This window comes from Chenopodium album, chromosome 3 (assembly GCF_948465745.1).
Source record: "Chenopodium album chromosome 3, dcCheAlbu1.1, whole genome shotgun sequence".
Taxonomy (NCBI): Eukaryota; Viridiplantae; Streptophyta; class Magnoliopsida; order Caryophyllales; family Amaranthaceae; genus Chenopodium; species Chenopodium album.
Genome location: NC_137836.1, coordinates 66,960,187 through 66,977,841, shown reverse-complemented (window position 1 = coordinate 66,977,841; position 17,655 = coordinate 66,960,187). Strand labels below are relative to the sequence as shown.

At 29.5% G+C, this 17,655-nt stretch overlaps 1 pseudogene; it reads right to left on the bottom strand.

Moving 5' to 3' along the window:
• Positions 1–16,026: 16,026 nt before the first annotated feature.
• LOC145614960 (nuclear transcription factor Y subunit B-5 pseudogene) lies at positions 16,027–16,791 on the bottom strand (annotated as a pseudogene).
• Positions 16,792–17,655: the final 864 nt, after the last annotated feature.

The following is a 17,655-nucleotide window of genomic DNA, read 5'->3' as shown; positions in this document are numbered from 1 at the left end:
TATACACACGAGAGTGTGAGTTGGGAGGGCATTGTTCACATAAAGGGGTTGGATGGAGAGCGATCGAGTACATCTTTTACTCGCCACAAAAATGAGAGTCGAGTGTGTGAGCACTAGTCTTGAATTCTATATGCTCTTGTGGTTTGCTCTATTTGACAATTGTTAGGGAAGAAAGGTAATTGGATGGATTTGATTGGTTGACTTTGAAGCATGTTTATTTGATTTACCCTGGATCGTTTGTGCTTGATTTTTACTTTTTGGGGTGAAGCATATTTATTGATTCATTGATGAGATCTTTGCTTAGGGACAAGCAAAGGTTTGGCTTGGGGGAGTTTGATGTGTCTATTTTATATTGTATTTTACCCCCGTCCCTTGGTCATAATTAGTAGTGTTTTTGGCTCTTTAGAGCCACTTTTATTACTAATTGGTGTTTTCTAGTGTTTTCGTAGATTTGGTTGACTTTTCCAGGGATTTATGCTTTTGGAGTATTTTCCCGAGATATTTTGGAGCAATCACGAGCATTGGAGAAGCACGACCAGAGTTTATAGCCCAGGGTCGGTTAGAGCCATCGAACCGGTGATTAAGGGCTCGGTATAGGTGATACCGGGGCATTTGGACCGAGTATTCAAGACCCAAAGAGGAAACCCAGATTGGCCCGAAGAATTGGAGCCCAATCGAAGTCCAAATAGTGGCCCAAATGAGCCGCCCGGCCAAAGTGGCTGGCGCCCAGAGGCGCGCCCGGCCGGGCGCGAGATTAGTGTTAGAGTCAAAAAGGCGCGCCCGATCGGGCGCGTGTTTTACTAGTTGACGATTAACATAGTTTTAATTTGTTTTAGCTTAGGATTTTTGTACGGAGTATAAATACTCCTCCGTAATACGTTTTTAGGACTTCTTCTTCTCTTCCTCTTCTCTTAACCTTCTTTCTTAGACTTTATCTCTCTACTTAGTATTTTTCTCTCTCCTAAATTCTCTCTAAACTTTTGTTCTTAATTCTTCCTTTAATTCCAGATTTATTTTGGTAACGATTCCTCTTCTCTTAATCTTAGTTATTTATTCTATTCCTTTAATCATGTCTTATTTTATTGCTTTGATTTGTTTAATTTTTAATATGTGTGAGTAGTTTAATTTCTAGGGTTTATGGGGATCTAATAAATAATATGAAGGGGTAAATTATTGTTGTTGATTATCAATGTTAGATTAATTTCCTATTGATTAATTTAATGCTCTGTGACTAGATTAGGCCTATCTTTTATGCATGAGTTTGACAATATTGATTCAAGAATCGAGAGATGAGAATTAATGTTTAGGTCTAGTTTCAATAGGCAAGTTAATTTATAAATGGTTAAGTCAAGATTCGAGAGATGAGATTTAATACCGATAAATTAATTGTGTGATTGTAATAAGTAGCGAGAGCCCTTTTCAATCTGGTTAATTGATGCATTAATGATTGACTATTATTGATTGTTGGTATTGCATGATAATTTCTTATTGGATTGTTTTAATGTTTTACAATTGCGGCTTGTAAAAGTATAGCAATATTAAATTGATGAATCGAGCAGATGTTAATTTGATATTAAAGGCTATTTTCAATAAGAACTTAGATCTAGTAAATTGCGAGAGCCTGTTAGATCTATGTTGATTAATAAATTGCGAGAACCTGTTAATCATGTTATTTATGCAATGTCAATGATTGATTACTATGTTTTACCCTGGAGTATTATTTATTGGTGAACCTATGCCCTAGATTCTTTCATATATTGTTTTCTCCCTATTCCTATTCTTTGTAGTTTAGTTTCATACTTAATTATAAATATTGGTTACTTAAATAATTTAGATTATAACAATTAATTAGGAGTAAAAAGACTTGTTTCCCTGTGGAGATCGACCCTACTTTCCTATCTACCTTAGTTAGTGATTTAGGTAATTATTTTTGATTAGGGGATACGACTTTACCCTGTCACACGCGTAACCCCAAATGGCTATGAAATAAAACAGAATGTACCTAGTACTAGTAGCAACCATAACTACTAGTGGGCAACATGTACTTCACCCTTTCAGGTTTCATTTCCTTTCTTAGATTAAATTTCACTGTACAATTTATTAGATTAAATCATCCGATTACACTGTACACAAGTATTGCACAAATCAATTTAAGCCCAAGTAACAACAATTCAATTTCAGTATTAATAGACCATAGAGACCATCAATCACATATAATTAGTTATCCAATTCCCAAGATTTTATTTATTTAAACAAAAAACTCATACGATATCAAATAATCAATTTTTTTTTTGAAAATACATATACTAGTACACAAAATAGAAAACTAGTATATAATATGCATGATTCCATAATATCATACGATAGCACACTCATCACATATAATTACATAAGCACGTAGTTGGCACACAATATTTCAAAACAATTTCATAACGGGATTCTAAAGATGATGGACACTGAAAATTACCACTAGAACGCGTGAATAAAGGTTAGTGGTTCCCCGAGTAATCACCTATACGATCTTCGTTTACAAATAAACAAATAAATGGCCTAAGTTAGATAATCATCAATAACTTAATACTAAAAGCGAAATCAGTGACGACACATGTCATTCACTGGTTAAAAATTTTCCCTCCATTTTTTCTTTCCTTTTTTTTTTTGTGTTTTTTTTTTTTATTTTTTTATTTTGCCAATTCTTCATGAAAATTATTTATAGTCTATAATATTCACCTAATGAAATATTCTTATATGTATATATATATTTTTTTTTATATTAAGTAATTTTAGTAATTTTCTCCATGATTCCTACAATATTCTCATGCTAATATTTCTATAATAATCTCATCAATAATCAATAACTTAATACTAAAAGCGAAATCAGTGATGACACATGTCATTCATTGGTTAAAAATTTTCCCTCCATTTTTTCTTTCCTTTTTTTTTTTTGTGTTTTTTTTGTGTGTGTGTGTGTGTTTTTTTTTTAAAAAAAATTTTTTTTGTCAATTCTTCATGAAAATTATTTATAGCCTATAATATTCACCTAATGAAATATTCTTATATGTTCATATTTTTTTATATTAAGTAATTTTAGTAATTTTCTCCATGATAACAATATTTTATATTAAAAAAAAAACCCTAGCCTCTCTTTCCTCTCTTCTCTCTCTAAAACCCTAACCTCCATTGTTGAATTTTGAAGGGGCTTCCATCGGATTTGCCGGTGGAAAGCCCCAATCGTTGTTTCTTTTGTGCCTTTTTCTCTTGTTTTAGGTTTATAATAATTCTTCCTCTTCTAGGAGGAATATTTCTCCCTCGAAATACAGGGTTTTTCTTCCTCTTTAGGAGGATTTGGCTCCTTCGAAAGACCGGGTTTTTCTTCTCTCTTTTGATGGAGGAATCGCTTTTTTATTTCATGGATTGCTATAGAGTTGTTTCATGGGTAAAATTTTGTGCGGGATTGAAAAAGAGATTAATATTTCGACAACAATTGAACGAATCAGACGAAAATTTTCTGCACGGCTACAACAGATTAGGGATGTCAATGGGGCGGGTCAAGTAGGAGACCCGCCCCTGGGGCGGGGATGGGTCTCGATTTGGCGGGTGGTGGGGCGGGGATGGGGATAAAAACCATACCCGCCATGGGTGATGGGGCGGGGGTGGATTTTAAGTTGTACCCGCCCCGCCCCACCCGCCCCACTTCGTACCCGCCCCATCCCCACCTCATACCCACAACTATATATCTTTTAAAGCAAAATTACATACTTTTATTCTATAAAATAATTATATAAAATACAATATTAATTATAATACTTTGTACGACACCTATATTATAACACAAAAATGTGTATAGAATGTTTTATTTTATAATTCGTATTAATTATGTAAGATTGTGTATTTGAGATACGGATATAAGGTGGATCTTGGGTGGGGATTAGGCGGGTATTTGGTGGGGATTAGGTGGGGATGGATATCCAAGTGGGGGGTGGGGCGGGGATGGTTTTGGAGTTGTACCCGGTGGGGCGGGGATGGGGATGAAAATTGGACCCGCCACGGGGATGGGGATGGGGATGAGAAGGCCAACATCCGCCCCGCCCCATTGACATCCCTACAACAGATCGATAGACCCCCTCGCCGAAAAAGGCTGTAAATCACAGCGATATGAAAGAGGGTATGAAGAACGTACGATTTGCAACAACGATCGTAGCTTTGCTTATGGAATGTTTTTATTTGATTCAATTATTATGTATTTGTTAGATCTAAATCTCTTTGTAGATTTCGTATGACTTATTTATGAATCAATTTTATTTCAAAAAAAAAAAAGTAATTTTCTCCATGATTTCTACAATATTCTCATGCTAATATTTCTATAATAATCTCATGCTAATATTATAATTTGGGAAAGCCTAGCTTACTTCTATATTAATCTCATGCTAATATTTTTTTTATAAGAGTATTTGATGTTTCATTATTTTCCTCACCTTACTTATATATCATAATAATATCATTTTTACATATAGAAAACTAAAGTTAAAGTTAACTAATAAACTTGTATAAACCAGTGTTTGTCAAACTACGTCAACAAAATAAGGACAGGATAGGGTATATAGCATGGGTTCTAAATAATCAATAGACCCTAATTTTTTTTTTCATACTTATAAAGTCTAACACATCAATAGCCTTAGAAATTTACATGCATCATTGTCAAAAAAAAAAAAAAAAATGTCAATATAGCTATTGTTTTTTACGTTTATAAATGTAATTCTTTGTTTATATATAATTGTTAAATTAATGTTATAGTTTGTTAAATAATTTTATAAAATCCGTGCATTGCACAGGACTTTAACTAATTATACAACTAATTGAGAAGTTAGGCGTAAGATATATTACCACCCAAAATCTAATCACCCCATAAGTACACTAATTGATAATAAATTGAGTGATAAATATTGAAGATGACCATATAGCTTCCGTAAAACAAAAGTCAAAGGTAAAAATTCTTTTTTTTATTTATTTATTTATTTTTTTTAATAATACAAAGTAATAAATTGAAAGTAAAAAGTGACGAGTTGCAATACTGAATTCAGTATTTCGGTTTCAACTATATATATTTTTTTTCTAAGAACTACATTTGAGAAGAAAAGAACTTAGAAAATTGAAAAGGATTATTTAGTATATCATAGCTTAGCAAAGGATGAAGATGTAGAAGGATTATATTTGGTGATTTTTTTTATGGGATCGTAATGACATTAGAGAAGGATGATGAATCTAATATATATATATAAAGGGGAGTTTTTTCCCGAGTTTTTAGAGAGCCACGTAGGATCTAATTTTCTCAGCGCGCCGTGTAGGATTATAAATCTTAGTGGTAGCCAATTAAACAAGAGATTATTAATTTCTTTTAGAATTAAATAATTTAAATGCCATGTAAGCAAAATTGGCGAATGAGATGTTTAAGTTTAAATTAATTAAATATTATATATTATCTTTTAATATTAGGAATTTTATCTAAATATATAACAAATTTTAGGTTCATAAATTAAAAAAAAAAAAAAACATTATTTTAAAAAAATCAAACAAACCGTGCATCGCACGGACTTCATCTAGTATATTTATAAATCCATCTTGATTATATGTATCAATTTAGAAGGTTCATGGGATAGGATCAAAATTTAAAAATTAAAACTGATTTTATTACTAGCATTTATCCGTGAAACCACTTATGCCAATTTTTTTTTTTTTCAGTTTTCAAAATCAGTTTTTGTAAATTATCAAAAATCATTTTTTTGTAATAAATCTGAAAAATAAAAGATAATTAATATATATTTGAAAATAAATTATAAACTTAAAAGTTTATACTAGCAAAATTGTTGACTACAAATACTAAAAAATTTGGGGTATTACATTGACACTCTTTTTAGTCTTCTGTTCCTACTCTTACTTTCCAAACTCATATTTTTTTCACAAACCTTTTTTTTCCTGAAAAATCCTCCAAACTCACATTACCCTCTCTCCTCCCAAAAACATCAATTTTTAAATTTCTAACTCATTATATATTATAAAAATATACACTTGAAAAAATTATCATAAGTTTATAATAAAAAACATATTACCATCACTGATGTTATATAGATGAATTGTGATTTTAATATATTTAATAATGGTATTGTGTAATACATCTGCTTATTTGGTAGCTAGATGAGAAATTCATATGAATTTTAAATACTTAATGTAAGATACAACTGATTTCCCAATTCTTTAAACATGGGTGACTCTTGATTCAATTTAATTATATCTGCAATGTATTTCAAAAAAAAAATAATTCGTATAATGTACGATATGACAGTCATCGTAAACTTTTTCACTTTTATTTGATTTAAATATATATGAAATAAATTTTGCTTTAAAATCCCTTTTAAAACGAATTCTGATATTTTATAAATACTTATAACATATGAAGTTAAAAAAATGTCAAAAATTAATTTTTGTATCCTAAAATATATAGAAAAATTTTGTTTATTTGATATCATACATGTCATATAAATGCATAATTATCATAAATATTAATAAGATGATATTATATATTGATGTCTACTCTTTCGTTCCAACAAATTGCCATAATAATATGAGAAAGTTTTGCACTTTATGAAAATGATAATACACTAAATTATTTAATAATAATAAATCGCTGAAAAAATAACAAATTTATAAGATGTTTATTGAAAGTAGTTACTTATATATTTTATTTTATACCTATGATGTATTGAAAGTTTATCAAAAAAAATCGATTCTCATCCCTGCCCTCGTGGCTCTCTAAACACCAAAAAAAAAAAAGGTAACCAAAATTTGATATTAAATAATTTATTTTCGTTGATTTAACACTATATATACGTGTCAATGTCTCATATTAATGTTTATTGGTCGTCTATGTGGTGCAACACTTGACAAAAAATTAACAAATCTATAAGATATTTATTGAATGTTAAAATATTTTTTATACCTACATATATGAAATATTGAAATTTGATCAAAATAAAACTCTAATCCAATTTTTTAACTTAAAATATTTATCTAGATATATCCACTTTTTAATCTAAAAAAAACTATCCAAATATATCATATTACAATAATGATTAGTCGTTGTCTATGTGGCACGACACTTGACGAAAAGTTGGAATGCCATGTGTTGATATCTCGTGCCCTGACTAATCGTATGGCTAAATTAAAGTACAGTGTCGTTATATTGTGGCTTGACTAATCTACAACTTTATTTATTTAATAATGATTGAAATAAATTTTTTTAGCAGGTCGTTTTATAATAGACATCATGAATGGATTTATTTTGGGCAAAAAGACTTGCTTGGACCTGGTCCACAATAATCCCGAGGTCTATACACATGCAACTGACATTATATTGAACATAGTGACCCTTATTTTTAACATAGTAACCTTATTTTTAACATAGTAACCTTTATTAAACTACTACAACGTTTAATAATATTGTGAACTTGAAATACGACGCTATCACCCTAATTTTAACATAGTGGCCTTTATTATTCATATTGATCAGTATATAAAATATTTCATAAAAAAAAAAATAAAAATAACCACTTAGGCCTATATATTACCAAAACGACTTTTATTTCAACATAGTGACCCATTTTTTTTATTAATAAAACAACCATAGTTTCTCTAATGTTAGTGGTCCACAATAAATTAGTGTGAACCAGGTCCATTTAAAAATTTGAATATTTTGAGTACACTTTTAAACGAATATTATATTATAAAAACAATATTATATAAGAATATAAGATACTCTTTAATTATACTCCCTCCGTTCCATAATAATTATTTTCCTGTTTGGAATCTTTGACTTTTTAAAAATAAGAGAGAATCTTCTAAATTTCTCCCAATATATAAGAACAAACATAGTTATGTAAGATCTAGTTTGATTTGTCTTGATGAGTACACTATTAATATCTAACTTTTATAATTTTTGCTAATGTGATACTAAAGATATTTGCGGTCAAATATAGGTAAAAATTTGCATCAATTCGTAACAGGAACATCACTAGATTGATCCCATGCGTTGCACGGTTTAAATAGATTTTATTTGTTTAAAATAGTTGTCAATATTCTTTATTCAAAAAAGTGTAATTTTTTTTTTGGCAAAGTGTAACATAATCTTATTTATTAATTTTGAAAGAAATATTGTAATTGTTTAGTTTTAGATTTTAGGAGAAAAGAAAAATAGAGAAAAAAATGATGATGTCAAAAATACTTTTGGCGTGAAAATTTTTTATAAGAAATTGACAAGTGTCCTTTAATGATGTTAGCATGTTTTGTTTTAGTAATAGTTAATAGATAGATTATGAAACGGAGGGAGTACCTATGAAATATTGAATTCTATATCAAAACCAACGATTTCATCCTAAAGAGCTATCTAAATTTTCTCCTAAAAATATATCCAAATTTTATTGAAAATAAAACTCAAGCAATTTTTTTTCTTCTTAAAAATCTATCTAAATCTATCCAACTTATTCTATCCTATATAGAAATATATTCAAGTGAATTATACGTGTCATACTAATAATTAATTGTTGCTTACAAGTGCGACAATTAGCGAAAAATTAAAATGCATACCCTAAAGTAGCGGTGGTTTTGAGTATGTGCAGGGTGGTCAATCGGACGGGTTCCCTAAGTGAAACTACTATAAAAGAGCCTCAGTTTTTTAATTTAGTAATATATTTTTCCTAAAAAAATAAAATAAAAATTTAAGGCCCAATTTAAAAAATTGCACCGAATCCGCCTCTATTTTAAAGTTGCACATAATAATTAGCGGAGGTAGTATAGAGATTAAGCAGGTAAACCTATTTTTTTTTTATTTATTATTATTATTATTATTATTATTATTATTATAATCTCAAAAACAAAAGTCATACAACCTACAATAAATTATTATTATTATTATTATTATTTTTAAATACATCACTCTCTCTCCTCTCCTTGCCTAGCTCCATATATAACCACCATCGGTTCACCACTCCAAATCTGCTCCCCTCCAACACCCAAGCACCTACGTGCACCATTCTTTTGCACACACGATACACTTGCCCTCACTCAATTAAAATTTTCATTAATGAAATACTCTTTTCGCATCACTCTAACAAATTATTATTTTTATATATATTTACTTCGTAGGTGATAAGCTGTTTAGACACTAATAATTATAGAACAAATACGTGGATTTATAAAGATAGATTCAAATGTGGAGTATAATTTTATTAACATATTCATATAATATAATTCTTCTGTTTTTATTTAGTTGACGCATTTAACTTAGACATACCACATACATGTTAAGAAGAAGAAAGAATGATAAAACAAGTGAGGTAAACTAGTTAAGGTACAAAACTTACCTAAAAAAGAATCGTGTCAACTAAAAATAAACTTATTAAAATACATCTACTAACTATCAATTAACCTATATTAAAAGCGAACCTAAAGTGACACTTGTCATGATGTCATTAAAAAATTTCCCGCCTTTTTTTTCTTTCTTTCTTTATTTTTTTTTTTGCCAAATTTGAATGACTACCAATTTTTAACCTACAATAATACTTATTTCCATTTTGAGAACACATTTAATCCAATCATACTCAATTAATTTTTTTCTATTATTTTTTTAAATTATATTTTATATACTAGGAATCTTTTAGTTACAAATATAGTAACATAGATTAAAATTAAGGTATTGAAATACTTCGTATATCATTATCCAAAATTATTATAATATTATCAATTAACTTAAAATTTTATTTTAATTAAAAAAAGTATTTTGGTACCATACTTTGTATAAATCTTAAAATTATGCATAACATTTATAAGAACAACCAAACAAAATTATTTTATTACATTATACTCCTCCGTTTTTTTATAAGTTATAATTGAATTTGTACATTTGTCGAGACACAACTTTAACCATCAATATCCTTAATTAAAGACTATTATTTTGTTACAAATATTTTTTTTTGGTAAATTATTGTTAAATTAACATCATTCTTTATAATTTTTGTTATAAAGTTTAATTATTACCGTGCATGGCACGGGACTTAACCTAGTTACGGAGTACTAAAACAAAACATGCTGATATCATTAAGGGACACATGTCAATTTTTATTAAAAATTTTCCCGCCTAAACTATTTTTGACATCATCCTTTTTTTTCTTTTTTTTTTTCCTCCTATATTCCAAAACTAATTAAATACAACGCTTCTTTCAAAATTATAAATGAGATTATGATCACACTTTTTTCAAATATAAAATTGACAACTAAACAAATAATAACTACTTATTCCGTGCAACACACGTGACTAAATTAGTGCCAACTAAAAATAAATTTATTAAAATTAAATACGTGTCAACTAAACATAAACTTATTAGAATGAAATACATGTCAATTAAAAGAAACAAAGTGAAATACTTCATATTTAATTATCTTGTTGAATGTGAGGGAGAGCGAAAACTCTCAGTATATGATACTAGTGGTAGGGAAAAAGTTACGTGATATATCGAACAGTGTTCTAACTATTGGAATAAAATTCTAATCTAACTTGTTCTCTTTAACTTATTTCAATTCAGATACTTATTACTTATTTTTTAATAAATTCAGATTACATCAGAGCAGATCAGAAAGATTCAGATCAAAGCAGATCAAAACTTCAGATTATCATTTACTTATCGTTAAATATCGTTAATTGCGTATTAAAAAAATTATAAAAATTACATATTTGAAAAGTTCATAATGAGACGAATCTAACAAGCTCCATCTCGATAATGATTTTCTTTATAGATTAGTATTAAAATTTGATCAAAGTTAAGTCAAATTGTTAAATCAGATTAGACCAAACCAGATAGCAAAAGTTATGATCAGACTAGATGAGACCTTAAAGAAACAGACCAGATTTACTGGTTTCAGTTGAAGAGAACAAGTGCAAATTAAAAGTACTTATCCATAACAATTTTTTTCTCTCTCTTGATCTCTTCCCCATCCTCTTTTAAGGTTTTAGTTTTCTTTGTCGTTTAGGTCAGAAATAGTCTAATTTCTTTAAAAATTAGACTATTCGAACCTTTTTCTTTAATTAATTTTTTTTTTTTGCTCTTCATTTGTGAAAGTTATTCCTGTTTTCCAATTTTCTGGGATTAAATTTTATTTTTAGGGTTCTAATAATAATAGGGAAGCTGATTTAGATTCATATGAGTTTAGGGTTTGTGATGAACTCTACGATCAAAACAATTGCGAAAGTCTCTATATGAAAAGATGCAAAGATATCGAAAATCAGTGCTCGCTTCAAGCTTGGAGCGGCGGAGTGTGAGTTATGCTAAATATGCAAAATAATTATAGTTTTGATTGTAAAAGTTATGTTATTTTCTCTAAATATGTGTTTTATAGATCTAGGTTATTATTATAGATGTAGTATGACTATTTATTATTGATACACTAGTGAGTATAATTGTGCAACTGCTGATTTTTAAGGGCATCTAATAGTTTGTATGTAGTATGTGTCTTCAATACTTTGTAGTATAATATTTATTTGTTGTTCAAGGTCAAAATATGATTGACAATTAACATAGATGGTTAAACAATAACCTTTTTTCTAAGAGGTCAAGTATTCGATCCTTCTCATCCATATATTTTTTCCAATATAATTGAGACAATATGGAGTATTGTTGGTTGGATGGATGACGTGGCATAATAAGAAGTCATGTAAATGACGTGGCAAAATGAGGCAATCTACGTGATATATAGACATTTTTAGAAACATCTTTTAATATATTAGTATATATATATATATTTCACAAATTTTGTGCATAAATCAAGAATTGCTATGGCCTACGTTGTCAACTTGGATTATTCATAATAAAGCTTGATTTAAAAATTGAGCTATTCTTAGTGATATTATTTGTTGTGGTGACAAATATAATTGACCTATTCTTAAGATCCAATCGATGAGTTTGACTGATTAAAGTACTTGTGTGACAAAGACCAGCATTTTGGTTGGCTCAATTTGTCATTAGCGACTTTCCATGCTTAATTAAGCATCAATACTTGAGCTAAGCTACTTATACAATTATGTGGTCCCAAAATGAATTTTGATTTTTGAGGAAAAACTTAAACTAATCTTAGATGTATTAACCCTTTTGATCGCACCATATACATAAATAAATCACTTTTTTGCTTAATTAATCACAAATTATATATATTGTTTAAATCTCTATCAAAAACCATTGTACAAAAGTATTATTTTTAGGTAATAGGTATAATGCATTTGCCCTTTTCATGTAGTAGTTGCTTGTTTTGATTAAGTGAAAGTATTATTATTCCATGTATTGTTTAACAAATTAAATAGTAGCAACTCTCAAGCACTAGTTTATAGAGATTAGGTTCATATTTTGAATAATAATCCTGTAACAAAAAGTTTAATGCTTTGAAAAGGCTTTCAAAATCAGTGTGCTTGATTAGTGTTTTGCAAACAAACATTTTTTTTTTTTAAAAAATTGTTTAATTTTGTAATTAAACACCAATATGTTGACATCAAATATAAAACAACCCGATAAATCAACAACGAACTAATTGTACCAACCTTTAATAGAACAGCTAATTAACAAACACTTCAATTAGGTTTTCATAATAGCTACTTTTACCCGAGCATGTTCAAAGTCTCTACCATATAACTTTCGAGGATTATTCAGCTCATCTTTCACTGGTTACTATTTTTGAAAACAAAGCAATCGGCTGAACCAACAAAAAGAAAGAAAGTTAAGAAACTAAAACAAAAACTATCACTCCGGCGGATTATTCACGTCCACAAAGTGATTAGTAATAGATAATGTTCACTGATCAATTCATTTGTCATGTTTAAACATACTTGTATATGTTATGGGGTAGTAACTTCTAAGTCACAATGTCCAAGTTTATGTATAAATAAGTATATAGAGAAATTTTTGTTTAACCAACTCTTTGAGTTACTATATATGCTAAGCTAGTTTATAATATTCATAATTAGATAAAGGAAGTCACATAGCAAGTGTTTAGGTGAGAATGAAAGACAAATAATATACTAAATTGTACATACTATAGTACAAATCTAGCTACTACTATTAGTAACTTTCTTTATTAAGAAGTGACAGCAATTGCATCTATAAGTAACAAAATCAATGGCCTATAGGGCTATAGGCTATAACAGCAGTATTGGTTAGATCGTGCACCGCGAGATAATACAAAAACTTGAATAAAAGGACTACATTATCTTTCTTTTTTTCATTAACCAACATTAGAAGGATTAATGTTTGGATAAAAATATAAAATTATAAACATTTATACCATTTGAAATTAAAGAATTACTATACTTAAAAAGAAAAAAAAAAGATATTTTTTAATAGCTTATATTAGTCATTAAATTGTACCAAGAAAAATACTTCACAAATTCTTATATTGTGGCTGACCACAGTGTGTGACCAATCATTATAGGGGTTACTTTTTTAGTTTTATAGGGTTACCCGGTCAGTGATACAGGGGTTATTTTGTCAATATATTAGGAATTACTTGATTACTATTATTATAGGGGTTACTTGATCAGTGTTATAGGGGTTACTTTGTTCTTTTACAAGTGATCACTACGAATTTTCACTCTTCCACTTGTTATTTATATATCAATAACAAATACTCCCCCGTTACGATTTACTCGCAACAATTACTAAAAATGGCCGGTACACATTACTTGCAACAAACTTATTTATTTCCCTTTATGGTAAGTTTTTTTGTGTGATTTTACAACATTACCCTTACTTTTTTTTCTAAACACCCAAATTAAACTTCTAATTTTCCTAACATTAATTAACTTAAACATTTCTACCAAAATCATTCACCTTCCATCCAAATTCATCATCATCTTAATTGGCAACCACCACCACCACCACCACCATACTACCACCGCAACTCCACTGTATTTAACCAGAAATTTCTCTCTCTCTTTGTTCATCTCCCCCGATCTCCACCGCTACCATGGCTATCTATTGTCGCCGGAACTCACTATCGATATCCTCTTGGTTTTCGTCGCCTTCTCTCTCTTTACCCAGAAATCGGGGTTATTGTGGTGCTCTATTTACCCAGAAATCGGGGTTGTCGATCTCTTCCTTCTCTTGGTAATTTTCCAGATCTGATTGTTTTCTAGGTTCCATGGATTTGTTGAGGGTTCGCGGGCTTCGTGGTGGGTGGTTGGTGATAGGTGGTGGTTCGTTTGTATATGGTTTGTCGATCGTGGTTCGTGCTGGGAGCTGGGTCGAAATCGGGGTGTTGGGTCGAAATCGTGGGTGGTGCTGGGTCAAATTCGTGGTTTTGGGTCGAAATCGGGGTGTTGGGTCAAAATCGGAGGCGGTGGTGGGTCAAAATCGGAGGCGGTGGTGGGTCGAAATCGTGGTTGTGGGCGCAATTAGGGATGGTGGTGGGTCGAAATCGTGGTTCTGGTTTCGATTGTGATGGTGGTGGTGGTCGTGGTATGGTGCTAGGTGGTGGTGCTGCTAGGTGGTGGTGCTGCTGCTGATAGGTGCTAAGTGGTTGTATTTGATTTTTTTTTTTTTTTTTTTTGGGTTGGATTAATACTAAACACATGCCATTATATTTTGTTAATTACACTTACCATCTTTTGCCTAGGAGTCCGCAAAATCCCTCTTTGTTGCGAGTAAATCGTAACGGAGGGAGTATATGGTATGACTTTTTTATTTTTTTTTATTTTTATTATTCCATCCTCTATTTTATTTCTACCGAATTTTGACATTTTACTCATAAAAATAAAATAAAAAAGCTATGTTAGTTATATGTTATCAATATTGAAACACATATATCCTAAATACCTATCAAATTGCAAAATTAATCACACAAATATATTTTTCAATATTGATTACATAGCATATCTCTAACTAACATAAACACAAAATGGAAAACAAAAAATAAAATCAAAATGACAAACAAAGATTTTAAACATATGCTTACACAAAGAATGTTGCAATCCAAGATTTGTTTCAAAGAATACTCAGCTCGATCATATGGTAATAGGGTGCTTTTACAACTTGGATAACAGATTTCGACACTCATAGAGTCATAGTCTCATACTAACATAATATACAAGTAATTTAAAACATGATACAATTATAAATTTACAGTTTAATTTGTGCCTTAGAAAAGCTAATCTTTTTTAATTAACATGTATACAATTATATTTGTAAAAGTGAAACTGAATAATTGAGTATAATTCCAGATTAATTACTAATTCAAGTAAAATTAAGTACAAGTAGATTAGTAGGGGCACATGTTTCCAGCACATAAGGAGAAGAATGTCTTGAAATAAAAGACACAAATAAGTTATATTTCATGTACTTGAACGACAAACATAAATAATCAAATCAATATATACTGCATAATTACTGTCATAAATATTAGTCAGTCTAAAACCCTAATTTATGTTTAAATAATTATAGGGTTACTTTATTTAGCAAAAGAGAAACGAATCATCTATCTCATTTTACTTAAACGCAAGGAATCTTTGAGAAGAAATTCAACTTAAAATTACTAAAGAATATAATTAATTAATAATTAATTTGACTAAATCATGACCTAATTGTCAAAGATGCAAACTTTACCTTGTAAGATTATTCATATAGACTTTAATTAGATCAATCAACAATTATAACAATACACTTAAACTATATAGAGATGAAATTAATAAATAAAAATTCTCTGATATATTACCCATGAATCTAGATTTGTATTGGTAATTTGTGGTAGAATCCAATACCTAAAATCAACTCTTATTTACATTTGTCGTTTGTGGCTTTCTACCCACCCGAACAAAAATCGAGGTTGAATGAACCAGATTCAATAAGTAAATTAATAAATAAAGCGATTTTTCATTATTGATAATATGGTAAAGGGGGCAAAATTTCGCGAAATTAATTGAGGGATTCTTTTACCCAGTTACGACCCTATCAAATTCAATTAGTACTCTTTAATTTAACACAAGAGATCTAGTAATTAATTAACAAATCTCTTCCTTACAAATTAGGTTATAAATTAAAACTCCATACTTTTGTTTTAATCTCATAAATTAAACAACCATAAACAAGCTAAAATAACAAATAAAATTAAAAAAAAAAAAAAAGCCAAAATATATATGTATTACCAAGCTAGCAACTCATAAAAGTTGTTGATCGATGACAAGCATCAACCATGGATATTTTCCCTCTCCTTGTTTTGATTAGCAACCCTTTCTCCTTCGAATTCACGGTATCGATGAAGGTACCTCTTCAAAGGGTCAGCATACTCATCAAACCCTAGAGAAGACAAGGCCCAACAAATATCATCACCATTGACAGTTTTGCGCTTCTCTTTGTGACATTTATCGGAGGCTTCACCCGTAACAAAGCTAATAAACTCGGAAACACACTCTTGCATAGTTTCTTTAGCTTCCTTAGAGATTTTCGCATTTGGGGGTAATATATGCTTCATTATTCTCCCAACATTAGCTATAGGGAGCAAACGATCTTGCTCTTTAATAGTCCCTAGGGCTTGATCTTCGTGCTCGTGATCATCGTGCTCATTCGAGTTCCTTATGTTACTACCCTCATGGTAAATATTTTGATTGTAATTTCCATGGTGTTGTTGAGATGATGAAGAAGTTGGTGTAGGGTTATAGTTGGGAAGTAAACTTCTATTTGAGTAAGAAGAGGTTATGTTATCAACCATTATTATTTGTGTTTTGTATTAAAAAGAATGAGAGAAAAGAAAGTAAAGAGAAACTTGATAGATCCTCTTAACGAGAGACACGTTGCTAATGGTTTCAAATTGCTCTTTGTGTTGTCTTATATATATAGGCACTTATTCACAATTAATTAATTAATATTATATTATATGATTATGTAACTAAACCTTTACCAAAAGTTTGTGTGCAAAATAAATGGGATGGATTTTAGCTTAAGTTTCTAATACCTTTTCCAAATTTTATCTATTTTAATTTGATAAATTTTTGCTTTGAAATAGTATCTTGATTTTATTGGATAATCACATATACATACTTTCATATTATTTCAGCTTTGAAAAGTTTAAGGTATAAAGGATATATTCCACAACACATTTTAGACACTTTATCAAAATTTATTATGATTGTTTGACAAATGCTTTAAACAAATACAAAGGACTTAAATTAAAATGTTAATTTTAGTACTATTTAGAAAGTGGTGCTAAAATTTTTGTATATATCAATCTAAATTACTTTACTCTTACATCATAATACTTGTTGAAGTAATTTTATACATACCTACAAAAAAAAAAAAGTTCTATCAACCTATTGATTTCAACTATTACTTTATTAATTTCAACTTCTTTTTGCATGTATTATAATGCCGCCAAACATAAGTTATTTTTTTAAAAATTAGTATTGATAAAGCAGCCATAAGGACGGGTGATGAGATTGAATTAATGTCAGAATCTTCTGAAATCAGAAAAGAAAATCTAACCACCTGAACTATCCCTCACTCACAATATAGCTAGCTTAATTAATTAATTAACATGCACTTCTTTTTTCTTTTTCTTTTTTATTTTTTTGATTAG